This window comes from Lycorma delicatula, chromosome 4, assembly GCF_047948215.1.
Source record: "Lycorma delicatula isolate Av1 chromosome 4, ASM4794821v1, whole genome shotgun sequence".
Taxonomy (NCBI): Eukaryota; Metazoa; Arthropoda; class Insecta; order Hemiptera; family Fulgoridae; genus Lycorma; species Lycorma delicatula.
Window position 1 is genome coordinate 26,991,418 of NC_134458.1, and position 17,965 is coordinate 27,009,382.

The 17,965-nt window shown below is 28.4% G+C and overlaps 1 pseudogene; it reads right to left on the reverse strand.

Moving 5' to 3' along the window:
* Positions 1-706: 706 nt before the first annotated feature.
* Positions 707-17,965, reverse strand: part of LOC142322588 (cytochrome P450 4C1-like) — a 47,053-nt pseudogene continuing 29,794 nt past the window's right edge.

Consider the following 17,965-nt stretch of genomic DNA (forward strand, 5'->3'; position numbering starts at 1 on the left):
AAAGTATATAAATGTATAAAATAACTTTTAATATCTGCTTCTGATTGTGAATTATTTTATAGTAATTTTTTATAATCAATATATTTATTTACCTTAACATTATTTCATGTCTGTATTTAAATAATTAATAGACTTAAAACACATTTATTTTTTATCCGATAATTTAATTAATATTTATTTGATCTATATAATGGATTTTTGTGTACTGATCAGAACTACAATTTATTTGTACAAGAATATATGTGGCAGAGATTTAATAATTTAGTAATATTCAAAATTAACAATATTCACTTGATCAAATTTGTTGTGCCAAATATTTCACTGAACCTTTTTCCCTGAGCTTTCCGCATCTAAACTGAATGGGAAATTGTTGCATTAACATAAATTCACCAAAGTCCACTTCACTAATAAAAATTTTTTTAAGTTGATCTTCACTGCAGTTGTGGTGTAATGACTACTACATCTTGTTCAGAATTTTAGGAGTTTAAAGCTAGAACCTATCTTGATGGATTTAGTATTTTTCATGTTTATGGTAATAAAAACAAGTAATTTCATTGATTTTCTTTTTTTCAAAAAAATGTTTTATTAAAGTGTAAAAATGAAATAAAATTTTATTACAATAAAATTATGCTTATAGAATAAATAAATAAATAAATACAATGTATAAATTATTATTTAATTATTAAATTTATATACCATAATACGATTATCTTAGATTAAATATCACATTAAATCCTTTCTTAGATTTTAATGTGGTTGTCATTATTACATCAATTTTATCTACGGTACTATGTTCAGGCCCTGGTTGTATATTATATCGTCGCAAAAGTGTAGATAAAACAGTCTTCATTTGTAACATACCATATTTTTGTCCTATACAATTTCTTAAACCTGCTGAAAATGGCATATATGAATATGGATGTCTTGTTCGACAATTCTCTGGAAGAAAATTATCCGGGTTAAATTTACCAGGATCTTTCCAGTGATCTGGATCACGATGTGTTTCATATATAAATATACCTATATCAGTACCTGAAACAACAAGAATGAAACATTACTTGGATTGTTTTTATTAATATGAACATAGTGGTTTTTACCAAATTGTAATACCTTTTTTTTTTACACCTTTGTACATCTTTAACTAAGAGCTTTCAAAGCTGAAAATTTGAATACTTAACAAAAATATTAATTAGTTATGAATCAAATTAAAATGTAAATAAATAAAAGAAAAAAAATATTTTGTCTAGAAATAGAAAATGTGCTCTATAACTAAATTTTAATGTAGCTGTTGAAGTTTCAAGGCCAGAAGAGATATGTAGATTTGATGCATATTTCACCTGCTAATGAATTATAAAATGTGAAACTTACAAAAATCTTAATAATTGAAACCTTTAAGAGCTATATATTTATTTTATGAACAATTGGAAAAAAAACATTTCCCCAAAAGAATTGATATCCTTTTGATTTTCAACATAGAGAAAGTGGAAAACAGATTGCAAAAGAAATAATGAAGTAAATGAATATTTCATATGTTTTAATTTTGAATATGGATGAAAGTTCATCCATATACTCCAGCGAGTTCATCCTATTATTTTTATGTTCCTAAATATATATATCCTAAATACAATTATTTGAAGAGAAAAGTTCAAATGCAAAATTCCAACAGTAATAGAAAGGTAGGAATTAATAAAAGTATTTATTGATTTAAATATCCATACATAGGCATGGATCATGTCAGAAGTTTAATAACGTTTTACTGGATAAATCGATTTTGTTAAAATTTGGTTCAGAGATTCGTGTATATGGGGTAATTTTCTGGTATAATTTTGGAAGCAGAAGAAGAATTATAGCAAAAAAATAGTTCAATTTGATTTTTATAAGTAGGAGTAAATTTTAAAGGTTCATAGAATTACTTGTATATTATTTTCACTTTATTGGGATCATAGCTCTGGAGATATGCTGCAAGAAGGAAAGTACAGTAATCAGTCAATAAATGTGGATTAGGTTTTTTCTGCTTCTCTTGACATTTCATGACCCAAAAAATTAAAGGGGAATAAATACTTTTTTAGGGTCAATTGTATCAAAATTTTGCAAACATAACCCCACTTTATATTAAGCTCAGTAGTGCGTGCTTATCTTACTGTTCTTTAAAAAAATTTGCCCCAAAATTCCTCCTTCCCCAAAAAATAAAAAAAGCTATCTTTTTATTTACATTTTTTTAACAACTTCCTAGACATAGTAGTAGTAGTGCAAGTGACCCAAAAAAATACTTTGAGGACAATATTTGAGGCAGGGGAGTCTATAAAATTTTTAAAATATTGATTTCCTGAAATTTAAAATGTTTCTTGATTTGTTTAAACTTTTCATGTTATTAAAACTTTAATTAATAAACTTTTAGTAATAATATTACAATAAAATTTCATTGTAATTCAACCCTACCCATAAAAAAGAGATCTTAGGTAACGTAATATTATACAATTAGAAGTTATACTGTTGTGTCAAAGTTATAATTGTAACTATGTTTTGATTTATATAATTTGCTGCACAAATCGTGATCTGGATCACGATGTGTTTCATATATAAATATACCTATATCAGTACCTGAAACAACAAGAATGAAACATTACTTGGATTGTTTTTATTAATATGAACATAGTGGTTTTTACCAAATTGTAATACCTTTTTTTTTTACACCTTTGTACATCTTTAACTAAGAGCTTTCAAAGCTGAAAATTTGAATACTTAACAAAAATATTAATTAGTTATGAATCAAATTAAAATGTAAATAAATAAAAGAAAAAAATATTTTGTCTAGAAATAGAAAATGTGCTCTATAACTAAATTTTAATGTAGCTGTTGAAGTTTCAAGGCCAGAAGAGATATGTAGATTTGATGCATATTTCACCTGCTAATGAATTATAAAATGTGAAACTTACAAAAATCTTAATAATTGAAACCTTTAAGAGCTATATATTTATTTTATGAACAATTGGAAAAAAAACATTTCCCCAAAAGAATTGATATCCTTTTGATTTTCAACATAGAGAAAGTGGAAAACAGATTGCAAAAGAAATAATGAAGTAAATGAATATTTCATATGTTTTAATTTTGAATATGGATGAAAGTTCATCCATATACTCCAGCGAGTTCATCCTATTATTTTTATGTTCCTAAATATATATATCCTAAATACAATTATTTGAAGAGAAAAGTTCAAATGCAAAATTCCAACAGTAATAGAAAGGTAGGAATTAATAAAAGTATTTATTGATTTAAATATCCATACATAGGCATGGATCATGTCAGAAGTTTAATAACGTTTTACTGGATAAATCGATTTTGTTAAAATTTGGTTCAGAGATTCGTGTATATGGGGTAATTTTCTGGTATAATTTTGGAAGCAGAAGAAGAATTATAGCAAAAAAATAGTTCAATTTGATTTTTATAAGTAGGAGTAAATTTTAAAGGTTCATAGAATTACTTGTATATTATTTTCACTTTATTGGGATCATAGCTCTGGAGATATGCTGCAAGAAGGAAAGTACAGTAATCAGTCAATAAATGTGGATTAGGTTTTTTCTGCTTCTCTTGACATTTCATGACCCAAAAAATTAAAGGGGAATAAATACTTTTTTAGGGTCAATTGTATCAAAATTTTGCAAACATAACCCCACTTTATATTAAGCTCAGTAGTGCGTGCTTATCTTACTGTTCTTTAAAAAAATTTGCCCCAAAATTCCTCCTTCCCCAAAAAATAAAAAAAGCTATCTTTTTATTTACATTTTTTTAACAACTTCCTAGACATAGTAGTAGTAGTGCAAGTGACCCAAAAAAATACTTTGAGGACAATATTTGAGGCAGGGGAGTCTATAAAATTTTTAAAATATTGATTTCCTGAAATTTAAAATGTTTCTTGATTTGTTTAAACTTTTCATGTTATTAAAACTTTAATTAATAAACTTTTAGTAATAATATTACAATAAAATTTCATTGTAATTCACCCCTACCCATAAAAAAGAGATCTTAGGTAACGTAATATTATACAATTAGAAGTTATACTGTTGTGTCAAAGTTATAATTGTAACTATGTTTTGATTTATATAATTTGCTGCACAGGGGAATGAAAAGCCTAATTTTTTTTGTCAATTATCATTTTACTTGATATCTTCAGACTGGATTAATTTATATTTATGAAATTTTGAATGATGATTTCTGAATGTCATTGATGTTATTCAGTTGTGGTAGCAATTGCTCAAGGTAGTGGGGAGATAAAGTAACCATCTGTCTCGTATCAAAGAATTTTACTCGAAGAGTAGAATTATTTTTTTATTTATCATTTTGTACTGCCTTACTTATCTTATTTACTAATTAATTAATTTACTTACTAGCTTACTTATCTTAATGTTCCATTTAACCATCCTTCTATGAAGTAGTCTATCAAAAGCAAAGACATCAGTAGCCAAAGTTGTGTAATTTTCCTGGCTTTAACAGGAAAATCTCTTTCATGGCTTTTACAAATAAATAACAAGATGCGTAAAATTTTATGGTATTATTTATTGCAAATTAAAATTATTTTTTCTAATATGTTTCAATCTTTTATTAACTTCAGCTCAAGAGAGCCAGTATTTTTTTAAAGCGCAACTTTATAATAGTAAACATTAATATTTTATATGATAAGTGTAAAACTGGCAGAATGAATGTATATAATCTATACAAAGTAGGATGAGATACTCAGCATATTTAAACATTGCATTTTTGTAAACTCCAAACGAAACATCCATTATGAACTGAGCAAAAAAATTATTATGATAGTATGGAGAAGTGAGTTAAAGAGACTTTTTTAATAAAATCAATAATACTAAGTCATAATTAATTAAATTTTTTAAATTACTTTATTTGATCATTCATTCATAATGTACCCTACTGAATACTTGTTAATGGTCATTCTCGTGCAATTCAATGTATTTTTAAAACTTAGTTTTCTTGTTGATTGATGTTTACTGTGTATAAATTTATTTCAGTCACATATTTTATTTATAATAGAAAGAAAGATTCATGAAAATCTTAACATTTTTATTCATAAAAGGTTGTATTGCCTATAATCCCTATTAAAGAATATACTGTTAGATTTCATTATCAAATTCCTCATTCTATAGAAAAATACCATAGAAAGTATAATTCCTCCTTAAAATATTATAGAAAGTAAAAATACTGCTTGTTCTAATGCAGATAATTGTATCAAATTTAACCCTATGGTAATTACAGTAAACTGTTATACAGTATGCTTTTGCATTAATGGTTTGATGTAATGATAATTATGAGACAGCTAGCAAGTAACGTTGGGTGTTTCATTTACATTTCATTCTTAAATGGAAATATTATGTAAATGCTACTTATATGATCGAAATATGAATCAATAAGTTGAAGGCAACAGGATTTTTACTAATAGAAAAGTCATCAGGGGGATGGTTTTTAAATTATAGAATTTTTATTTTATTTTTATTATTTTTTTATTTTTATTTATATATTTTTTGTTCACATATGAGTCAGGTTTGATTAGTATTTGTCTGTAAGTAGCTAATGTAAAATATTCTCACTCAAAGAAACTTACATGTTCCTAAGCTAACATGCTTACTTGCTATACACCTGTAAATTACATAAGTTGAGTTACAACTTGTGCAATTATTTTAATAACAATAATTAATCAATTATAAGTTAGTTCAGTTATTATTTGAATATGTATATTTAGTTTATAAAAAGTCAGTGCCAGTCCATTTCATTTTTTTAATTCTTAAATAAAACTTAGATTTTATTGTTATTATTATTTTAATTTAAATATTCTATGATAAAAAAAAGTAAAATTTACCTTTAGGAACTACAAAATCGCCCACTTTTACGTCCTCTTCTAATTGTCTACCAATAGCTGCTGGTAATGCTGGAAATAATCTCATAGTCTCTTTTATAACCCGTTCTAAATATTCTAATTTATTAAGATCATATAGGCCTGGTTCTGTGTACTTATCATTACCAAATATATAATCTAGCTCTTCATGAACCTGTTCAAAAAAGAACAATGAAAAATTAAAAAGTTTTTAATAATTTAGTCATTAATCCTAACTAAATATTTTACTAGATATAGAAGAATTTTATTTAATGGGCAAAGGCTAATACTAATTACGTATTAGCCTTTGCCCATAAAGAATCTTATTGCATAAGATTCTTAAAGAAAAAATTGATTAGAAAAATACTAAATGATTTATTAAGATGTGCGCTGATTGATTAGAAGGCTCTTCAAGAAAGTATATTTTCAAAGAAAAGGTAGAATGATAGAATAGTTGCTAGGACATTATAACATGAAACTATAGATGCATGACAGGGGAGGTAAAACAATAAACTTGTTAGTAAGTTTATCTGTCACATAACTCCATTAATTATTTTAGAGATAACTTAAAAAGTAGATGGTCATAGAGGATTTTTTAACACATTTGTTCCCATGAAAAATCACTGGTTAGGAAAAATAAGAATTATTTATAATATTTCATGTAAGCTGAGAGGGTACATACTGTGTTATTTTTTATTTGACCACTAGAAGAGGATTTGCAGAGAAAATAATGCTTGTATCAGCGTGCGAGAGAATCTTCGGAAATATAGGTAATATTTAGTATTAGGAAAACAAGAAAGAATTTTACATCTTTTTGTACATCAAATGATGAAATGTAGTCAGGAGGTATATAATAAACTGATGCTTTTTTGTAGAATTCTCCAGGTTTATAGATAGTTAGGGTAGTTAATTAGAAACAGGTTCTGGTGTTAACTTTAATGATTGGGAAGTAATGGATTTTTTTTTATTTTTGTTGTTGCAGATATACGAGGTTTATAAATAAACTAATGAGTATGGTTCAGAAAAAATTTTTATTTATAGTCCAATTATACATCGACTAACACCTTTGAAATAGTTCCCTTGGGAAGCCACGCAATGCTTCAAATGGTTTCCCCATTCTTCACAGCAGTGTTGGAACTCAGAAACTGGAATATCATTCAGATGTTCAGTTACATTTTTTTAATGTTTTCTACTGTTCGAAAATGGTGTCCTTTGGTGTTTTTTTTAAGTCGCAGGGACTCAAGTCAGGTGAATAAGGTGGTTGAGGAACTACAGTAATGTTTTTCTTTGCCAAAAAATTATTAATTGTGAGTGCAGTGTGACAAGGTTCATTGTCGGGATGCAGCATCCAGTTTGGTGGCTGTTCTCATGCAGGCAACTTTTTTCCGCAGTCTTTCAAGAATTTCTCAGTAAACATATTGATTTACAGTCTGTCCTGTAGGCAAAAACTCCTTATGGACAATGCCATTACTGTCAAAGAAGCAAATTAGCATGGTTTTGATTTTTGATTTGCTCAGTTTTGCTTTTTTAGTATGTGGGGAGTTTGAAGTGTGCCACTCCTTGCTGTGGCATTTTGTTTCTGGGTCGTACTCAAATATACAAGATTCATCTTCAGTAACAACATTAGTTTTAGAAAATCAGGATTAGTTCAATTCATCCAAAAAGATCACGGCACACTCCCACATTGTTGTTTTTCTGTTCAACATTGAGGTTTTTTGGGACCAATTTTGCACAAACTTTTTTCATGTCCAATTCATTTGTAAAAATTTGATGGACAGTGGTATGGTTCAAATTCAATTGTTCTGCAATTATGCTGACAGTTAATCGCTGGTCTTACCATATCAAGTCAAGATTATCAAGCCATATCATATCAAGATTTGTTCAACATTGTCATCACTTTTTGACATTAATGGTCTTCCAGAGCGTGGATCGTTCGCAACTGTTCCTGGCCATTTGAACACACGTTGAAAATTCGGCTCATGACAGAGCATCATCTCCATACGCCATTTTCAGTAGCGTTCTCACAGAGTTTAACACAAAACTTGATTGCACAATATTGTATATAATTAATATCACTCATTTTTGTAATGCACAACAAAAACCTGTTTCACAAAAAGTTTGTTTACTCTCATGTGGTAACAATAGACTAAAAATATTAATACTGAATATAAATCAGCTGTTCATATAATTGTATGTTTATTTTGGCTGCCAAAAAAACTAGTCTCATTACTTTATTTACAGAATTTGTAAGTTGGTAATCTTATTAATATTTTCATTGATCCATTTCTGTTCTTCTTGGCTTAAAGGAATGTTCTTAATGGCTTAAGGGAATGTTTGGTAAGGCTATGGGTTATTTCTATTTTATTTTATTTTTAGTCTACATGTAATGTATGAACAACATAAATATTGCTTGGAAAAAATATTACCTGCAGTATATATGATGGATAAACCTGGTTTTTTTGTACCTTTGATTATATTATAATTGTATTATCATTAATCAATTAATTTGTTATTGATAAATAAATCTACATAGTGCTTTCTGCAACTTATTTTTGTTACATTAATTAAAATTAAAAAAAAAATCATATCTATGAAGTTGTTAAAATTCAACACTAATGATGCCTTTATTTTTTTCTGGAGGTTACACCATAATCAAAAGCATAATTTCAAAATAAACATAAAAAAATTAAAATGTAAAAGAAAATAGTGTTTCTTTTTATTTAGATGATTTAAAATTGAGCATATTGATCCACAGAAATTATTATTTTTATCACTATAAATGACAAAAGCAGTCTTAATTAAAATACAATTTATTAATTGTTTATATATAAATTATTAAAATAATACATACCAATTCTTGTACATCTGGATGCATGGCGATTAATAAAAGTGCAAAACTCAATTCAGTAGCTGTAGTTTCTTGGCCACCAATTATAATAGTCATTGTTTCATCTCGCAATTCATTATCAGTCATTCCATTACCTAACATCAAATCTAAGAATGCCAATTTACCACCATCTTCTGTAAACGATAAAGAAAGTTTTACTTAATTACAATCTTTAAAATATCTTTTAATGAAAGGCTTACAATTTATTGTTAAGAAGAATCCTGAATAAATTATCTTGAACATAAGCAGTACCTTGGTCGATTGACTTCTTTGTCTACTTCTTTCCTGATGAAAGATAGTATATATTGTTAAGACCTCAAACATAATAAGATGTAAATTTTGTTTCTACATAATGGTAGATCTCTATTGAGATTATCTATTGGATAAGTTTTTCACAGTTGTTCCAGTGTTTTTCAGTTGTCAGTTTTTGTCTAGTACAAAGAAAGAAAATTCAGTCATAAAAAAAGAGAAAAAAACCATCTCTCATAGAAGATTTTGAAAATTTTATTTACTTGAAGTTTTCTTCGTAAAATCTTATTTTTTGATAAAATGCCTCCTATACAAGAAACATATAAAAAACTTATGCAAGAGAACTAGAAATCTGTTTAAACTTCCTGTAGTTCTTATGGAAAACAGAAATAAACAACAAAATTGCATACAGGCTAATAATACTTTAATTTAAAAAAAAAATTAATTACACTGGTCAACATAAAATTTGGAACCGAACAGGGAGTTCTATGGAGTTCTATATAATAATTTGTATGCTGAATCTGAATATCTATTTTGAAACAAACCATCACGTAACATTCTTAAGTTACAAAACACCTTAAATTTATTTATTCCATTATTCTTGGAACGAACAATACAAATAAGTTAGAATCTCTGTATGTTTGCTCACATCTGATTTATATTGCAATGCATGCTGTAGAACCGTATTTGATACATAACAGTTGAATGCTGTCATTTCATGCCAAGCCAGACATGTATAGAAAAGTCAGAGAGTCAGATAATGAGCAATTCAACATGATGAAATTTTCTTCATGTTGTAGCTCTTGGTATGACTAGCTGTATTCTTTAATTGTGGTAGTGGTTTTATCATACATATATATATTACAAAGATTGTTTCTAACAATCAACAAAATTGTTTATAAGTAATGCTATAGATGTAGTGAAAGATTTTTATGACAGAACAAATTTTGGTATTATTTTATTGAACATCAAGAATTGTTAAGTTGTGTGTTTGTGTTTTATTGCACTCCATGGGAAACAATTTTATGAAGAATTTTGAGTAATTAAGTATTAACAAATTAAAACTTAATTATTTTTATAATTAAGTATTTTTGTAGTATTTCAGTTCACTTTCTTTCATTAAAACATTTTGAATTTTACAATAAATAAATATCGGTTTTGTAAAAATTCTCCAAATATTTTTTGTTACTTTTGCGGAGAATTCGCCACCAAAAGTTAATAAAAACCACTATCAAATCTGCTGAAAACTGTTTATAGACATTATTTTGACTGTCCCTTGGGAGACCGAGATAAATCCTGGGGTCCACATATAGCATGTATCAAGTGCTACATTAAACTAACACAGTGGTTAAAAGGAAAAAAGAGCATTTGCGTTTTGGCTTTCCTATGATTTGGTGACAGCTTACTAACAATTATGATGACTGCTATTTTTGCTTAACAAATAATAAAAGCAGTATTGCATACCCAAATGTTCGTTCAGCTATAAGATCAGTACTTCATGGTGTTGATTTACTGATTCCGATTGCTCCAACTTCTTGGAAAGAAATTTCTGATTTCCCAGAAGGCTCAACCAATGAATCCTCTACTTCAATAGATATTAATTACATTCCAGAAGAATCAAATACCTAACCTCACCTCATCACACAAGCAGAACTGAGCGACCTAATTCGTGACTTGTATTTGTTGAAACAACATACAAAATTCCTAGTTCATGTCCTAAAGAATGGAATTTATTAAACAACAAAACTAAAATTTCAGTATATAGAAATCGAAACAAAAATTTACTGAAATACTTTAGAAGAGATAGATTAATTTGTTCCTGCCATGATGTTAGGGAGATGTCTGAATTGGACATTGAATATGTTGTTCATGATTGGCGTTTGTGCATAGATTCATCAGAAAGAAGCTTACGGGCACTATTATTGCATAGCTTGAATAAGTTTTCTTCTATACCGGTAGCACATGCTGCAGGAACGAAAGAAACATAGAGAAGTATGTCAAAAATTTTAAAAGCTACTAAGTATGATGAACATGGCAAATCATTGCTGATCTGAAAGTGATAGGGCTTCTTCTTGGTCTCCAGAGCGGCTTTACAAAATATATGTGTGTGGAATAGTTGGGCTACAGATAAACATTATGCAGTTAAAGACTGGCCAAAAAGAAATTAGTTTATCCCAGGAATGGAAAATATTGTCAATATTCCCCTTGTCAAAACAGATTGTATTATTTTACCACCTCTACACATAAAAGTAGGCCTGATGAATTTTGTATAAACATTAGATAAAGATGGAGGTGACTTTAAACATTTAACTGAGGTTTTTTCACAATTAAGTGAAGCCAGATCAAAAGAGGAAATATTCATCGGGCCACAAATAAGAAAATTAATTCGTGAAAATATATTTGACAACAAACTGAATCCTCAAGAAGTGGCAGCATAGAAATCATTCAAAAATGTTGTTACTGATTTTCTTGAAAACAAAAAAATCATGATCAGCTTATAAATGAACTCTTAGTGAACTACAAAAATTTAGGCTGCAGAATGTCATTGAAATTCATTTTTTACATTCTCATTTGGATTTTTTCCTTTAAACTTGTGTGACATCAGCGACGAACAAGGAGAAAGGTTCCACCAAGATATATTGCAGATGGAACGTTATCATGGCAGATGGGATGAATCTATATGCTGCTGAATGATAAAAAGAGAAGACTTCACTGAAGACAAAAGGAAAATAAGAAAAAAGGAATTAAGATAAACATAAATGCCTGCAAAATAAAAGTAGGAATTTTAATTGTAATTATTATTATTTTTGTATTCTATTATTTAAGAAGTTTCTCAATAATTTAAAGGGTTATAACTAAAAATCTGAGGGTGATGAAAAAAATTGATTTCATTTTAAGATTCAGCATAAAAAATACATTCTAATTCATCTACTTTTATCTCAGTTCCAACTTATTTATTTCTTTTTCTGATGACCTGTGTTGTCTGTGTATATGTAGGTACTTGAAATTTTCTCAGTAAATCATTGTCTTTTATCCCAGATTTCTCAAAAACTACTAAAAATATAGTTGTGGGACCTATGTTTTTCTTCTATTTTTTAGGTCAGATTTCCTAGGTCAAATCACTGAATTTATCCCTTAATTTGGGTCCCAAGAATACAGTCTGGCTTAATTTTACCAAAGGTGCAGAAATCAGGACGAAATCTTAGCCTCGTTAACAAAGGATTTCTAGACCCATGTTTATATAAATATTCTTCTTTGTTTTCACTAGTAGAAAATGTCCTTATAGTTTGTTACATTGTTCATAAATCACCTTTTTCTTTTTTCTGTTTAGCCTTCGAAATCACTGTACGGTATTACTTCAGAGGATGAATTAGGATTATGTAAATGAATTGTAGTCTTGTACAGTCTTAGGCTGATGTGTGGTTAATTGAAACCCAACCACCAAAAAATACCAGTATCTACAATCTAGTATTCAAATCTATATAAAAGTAATTGCCTTTACTAGGATTTGAACCTAGAAAAGAACTCTCAACTTCGAAATCAGTTGATTGGCGATGATGAGTTCACCACTAGGCCAACCCGGTGTAAAATAAATTATACACTATACAGTAAATGTTTGTACAAATAATATAATTGTTGAGCTTTTTAAATATTAAACATTTAGTTTTAATCAAAAGGTTTTTCTACATAGAACTCTACTTCGATTTTAGATCTGATGTAGCATTATTGTCAGTGTCTATATTTGGTTCTATTACAATAAAAATAGCACATTAATCACTCTTGTGTTGATTTTAAAATCATATTATCATCTTAGAATCCATGATATCAACACTTTATTTCTAATTTCACAGGTAAGAGCTTACAGTAGGTCTAGATTTACACTGTGTTGTTGATGTCATTTCTAAGAAATCTCATCAATTAATAATTTTGTGAAAATTTGCTAATAATGTTGCCATAGTATAAGTTTACAATTTATATATTGTCAAAATATTATCTAATCTTCATCCTGGAAAAATTGAAAATTATAAATAATTGAAACTGATTGTTCATACAATAAAATGTACTCCCATCATGCAATGTCAATTTTCCAGTAACATTTAAAAATTTAAAATTCCAGATCAGTTTTTAACAAAGGTTTTTCAATTTTACTTCTGACAATTTTAGACAATAAAATTATGAAGGAGAAACCATTACTTACCTAATTTTTTATAATACTCATCCTTGCTCATTTCCCATTCTTCATGTTTTTCTTTTATAACTTTTTCTGTGAACTGTAGAGTCGATTTAACTGCTTCATCATGAACTTTTTTTATATTACTTAGTGAAAATAATATTGGTATTTGTAACCATATTCGTACCATTCTTTGTTGCCAAACCTTAAACAAAAAAGTTTTTAAAACCTATTTCTTTAACATTATTACTAAGAGTAGATGACACAAGGGAGATATTAAAAGTAGATTAGCAAAAGAAAGATCCTCCAAGAAAAATAGACGTTTTACTAGTATTAAATTTAGATTTAGAATTTCTTAAAAATATTTTTTAAGTGTATCCTTTATGGTAGTAGAACATGGATGATAATTAATTTAGAAATGAAAAGAATAGATAGGTGGTTTCTGAAGTATGGGTTACAAGCGTACAAGAAAAATTAGATTGGTTGATCAGGAATAATTTCTCTATAACCCAGTAGGCTATTGTCATTAATACACCACTTTCAGGATATCAAATATTTTTAAATTGAATAGTTTTTTATGATATGAAATGATATGTGAATACTCTAAATATCAGCAGAATAAATTTGTTTATATATTGGTAGCTCAATATTCTATATTGTTGTGTCATATTCATTCTTAAACCTAATTTCAGAGAAAATGAAGTGATTGTATTAACATATTTTAATTATAAAGAGAACCTATGTAATAACATATCCTGAACTCATTGTGAAAAAAAATTAAATCTTGCTTAGCAAACTACATAGTTATAATTAAATTTATATAAAAATTAAACATTTTTATAAATGGGAATTAAAATTAAAATAAAATTTAAAATTATTATGTTCATAACAGTTGATTGTCAATAGTTAAAATAAGTCAACGTTAAAAGAAAACATCTTGTCAGTAAGATGTTTACAACTGTTATGTATTGATTACATTTATAAAAATTTATATGCACAACTATAAAATTCATAATTTATCAGTAATCCCTGATGATGGAGGAATAATCCGAAAGCGCTTGGATAGTTGATACTCACAATTGTTGGTAAGTGGATTCTCTATTTTTATATAAATTGTATAATACTAACAGTGCCAGATGTTAAGATAATTGAACCTTATAATTAAATGTTTATAAAGATTATAGTTTTTATATTCATCCCCACTAGTGTGATTAAGATTAAATTTACACACAGAACATTCCAAATCAGGTTGCTCTGGATTGACAAATGTAAATTTCATAAATGTAGTCATCCATCAATCTTTACTACTGTTAGAAACAGCAGGTATCTGATGATGAATGTGTACAGTTTGGAAGTTGTTCTGGTTTCACTGAGGTTATAAAAAGATATCAGTCATTGAATTCACATCCTCTTTATATTTTCAGACATATGTGGTAATTGTAGAATAGTCTTCTGCAATTCTCTTTGCACATAATGGATTTTATTAACATGCTCTCTTTTGATTTTAACGTCTCTATTTTGACATATAATTCAATCAATACTCCGTTTGTTGTTAGGAGATGTATAATTAATAATAGGCAGCAACCTTTTTACCTCTATAAATGTACAGTCTTTAAATACCATATTTGATCTCCTAGAAACAATCTTGAACATTCTTGGAGATGTCTGGTCTAAGGACATTATGGTTTTGAATATATCTCAAGATTAAGGAACAATTTTGATTTAGATTCTGTATTTGTAGTATTAGGAGCACAGTGATAAATAAAAAGGAAGGTATTCAATCATTTTTATAAAGTACCTTTGTAATTATTAACATGGCTGCAGTATTTTTTTTATGCATATAATTTTTGTGAGTTACAAGTCCCCATTGTCTGGTATTCACTTTTCCACAGGTGCATTATAAGGCACCTGCATCTCGTAAGCATTTTCCTCTTCTAATGCTAACTGTCAGTCACCGATAGAACTATTTGTAAATTTTATATTCAAATGGTGCGGTACCAATCACTCAGCAGCAATACAAATTTAATCCTTCTAATGTCGAAATTTAATCTTGAAAATTACTCATCGAGTAAATCCTGTCCTGTGGACCGGGATCCCTAGCTGTGAGCATTGGTTGTATTTCCAGGTTAAGGGAACAGGTATCAGTATGATGGTTTGCTGAGATTAAGGGGCAACCCGAATAAGCAGTAACAGGCAGCAAGGCCTGAATAAAGCTGCCTGAATAATTAGCAAGGTCTGAAGTGGTGTGGTGAGATACTGTCAAGAAAGAGGGACAGTGCACTTAAAAAATGCAACTAAGCCAAAAACAGTCTTGTGAAATGGTGAGTATCAACTACCAGTAAATAATTTGACTCATCCCTCATGTGTGGCGGCAGAATAACGGCTGTGGTGGGCCATAAAATAGCTTCCAGCAGCTTAAAAATGGCTTTGAAACAAAGCGACCTCTTTGTAAGAACAGCTTATGGAAAGTTTGATTAGGAAACAACCACGGTTAGGGCGTTCCCCTGAGGCAATGTGTAGTACTTGGACTTCCAGGGGTGCTATGAGAAATAGGTTACTAGGAAAAATGAAATATGGGAAACAGCACAGGAAAGGTAAAGAGTTAAAGATTGGAATACAAATGTGGGACATTAACTGGGAAGATAGAGGAAATAATAGACATAGTGATTACTTAAGGTTTGAATATCCTAGGTTGAGTGAGACAAAATTGCATGGAATGGGGAATAAAAAAAAAGCGGATACTATAAATTGGCGTGGAATGGAGGTAAAGAGTGTAAAAATGGAGTAGGAATTATCCTATAAAAGGAGTGGTATAACAGACTAAAGATGTGGAATACGTAAATGATAGAATAATTAAATTAAGCTTTCCTATCAGAGGAGAGGTTAGAGAATTTATCCAACTCTATGGTCCTCAACAGGGAAATAAAGAGAATGATCAAGAAAAATTTCTTTATGGATTATGAATTAATGGATATAGAGGCTGCCCTGGGAGAAGCATTTGATGTTAAACACAGGTAGTGAAAGTGAGAGTAAGAGGGTTTGTGAGTAATTTTAAGAAAAATACAAAACATATTATTCTAAGGAGTGAGGTAGGAGAAATGGAGAAGGAATAGAAACAGTTTAAAGATACCATGTGGTAAAATGTGCTACAGAACATTACAAATTGCACAGGGAAAGATGGAGATGTTTTGTAAGATAAAAAACAGAGAGGGAAAAGAAAAGGGTGTTTCTAGAATGAAAGGTGATGTGATAGCCTAAAGAAACAAAATGTGTCAAGAAGAAAAGAGGAATTGAAAAAGGATAATAAAGGAAGATAAGGAGAGGTGTTGGAGAGAGTTTGTAAATGATTTAGAAGAGAATGTTGGTAGTAGAAAGAAACAATTGTACGGCCTGGTGAAGAAGAGGCAAAATAAAAATGAGATAGCAGCGTTGATAAAAAACAAGGATGGAAAAGATATGGCGAAGAAGAATAATAATAAAGATAGATGGAGAGAGTATTATCATGATCTGGTGAATGTGTATTGGGGTAGCCCAATGGGGAATATAATTGAGAAGTTTAGTTTAAATTTCTCTCTTAAATACGTAACTATTAAAATTTTTTGATTCATATTGATAAATAGGATGAGGATTTTACTCTTGCAGATTTTACATTCTTATTCTACATATAATAACTGGATTTAAATCCATTAAGTCCAATTAATAAATATATTTCAATCTAGTACTGATGCAAAGACAAACTTATTATCAAGATTTATACCGATTATAAAATTGCATATAAATTTACCTTGAACACAGTTTCCAAATTTTTAACAAAATCACCTCCATTTCCATGTTGAGCTTTTCTGATACACCCATTGCTGTTCTACAAATTGCATCTAATGTACATAATGCTACATATGGATATACATCTGTACATTCACCAACTCTTGAATTGATCTGTGAAATTAGAATTAATTATTCTTAAATCCAGTTTAAAGGATTTTGAAAAGGTAAACCAATAATGAGCGTATTTAAAAAATGAATTGTATTTAGTACCGATTTGCTTAAGTTGAATTTTAAAACTTCAAAGTAAATAAATATGTTTTTCTGATCAGAAAATAATTATATATTATTTACATTATGTTAAGAACAGTGTAAATGTATTATTCCACTGATAACAAAGAACAGCTGCTTTAATATTTCACTGGAAGAGAATAGTGTGACAATGAAAAAACCAATGATCAGTTAAGCATTAAAAAGAACTTCATGAATCATAAATGAGAAGAAAGTAAGTGTTTACAATCCATGTATTCATATATGGATATATCTATTCATATATAAAAATAATAATTACATAATAATTTTGAAGAAATTATACAAAACTTATAAATAAAATTGAAACATACAATATAAAATAACAATTTTGAAGGTTATACGTTCTAATATTGTAATAAGTAAATGTCTGTTAAGAAAGCAGAAAGTTCAAGTTTATCTAATCAGTATTACTTTTTAGGAATGTGTATATATATATATTTTTTATTTTTTACAGAGGAAGGATCTTAATTTAATTTTAAATAAATTATGTGAAGGTTCTTTTGTAGGTTGAAGAATGATTTATTGAAAGTAGAAATTAAGATTAATTAAATCCTTTCTCATTGGCTCAAAGTATTGCACTGCATCACTAAAAGTAATTTTGTTATCTGGTTTGATAAAAGTTAATATTATTATATTTTGTAGGAGTGATATTTAAAAAAAAAATTTGATACAATCATAAATGTAAGCGCAAAAAAATATTAAA